The following is a 431-nucleotide window of genomic DNA, read 5'->3' as shown; positions in this document are numbered from 1 at the left end:
ACCCCCGTGCCAGGAGCTGCCCGACCCCAGTGCGAGGAGCTGCACGACCCCAGTGCCAGGAGCTGCAAGACCCCCGTGCGAGGAGCTGCACGACCCCGGTGCCAGGAGCTGCACGACCCCCGTGCGAGGAGCTGCACGACCCCGGTGCCAGGAGCTGCACGACCCCCGTGCGAGGAGCTGCACGGTCCTGGTGCAAGGAGCTGCACAACGTCTGTGCAAGGGGCTACAGGACCCGGGCACAGCCCTGCCTTCACCACCAACCCCGGCACCCACCCTCTTGGCCAGCTCCGGGGACGGAAAACCCCGATTTTGGGGAGGAAATCACCTAACCCCAACTTCTGCTGTGGCCGAGGCGAGGGACTACAAGTCCCGGCAGGCGCGGGGAGCCCTGCCCCGCTCCGGACTACAGCTCCCGGCGTGCTGCGGAGCGG

Source organism: Egretta garzetta, unplaced genomic scaffold (genome assembly GCF_000687185.1).
Source record: "Egretta garzetta isolate BGI_Z169 unplaced genomic scaffold, ASM68718v1 scaffold105, whole genome shotgun sequence".
In the NCBI taxonomy this organism is placed as follows: domain Eukaryota; kingdom Metazoa; phylum Chordata; class Aves; order Pelecaniformes; family Ardeidae; genus Egretta; species Egretta garzetta.
Note: the sequence above shows the minus strand (reverse complement) of the source record.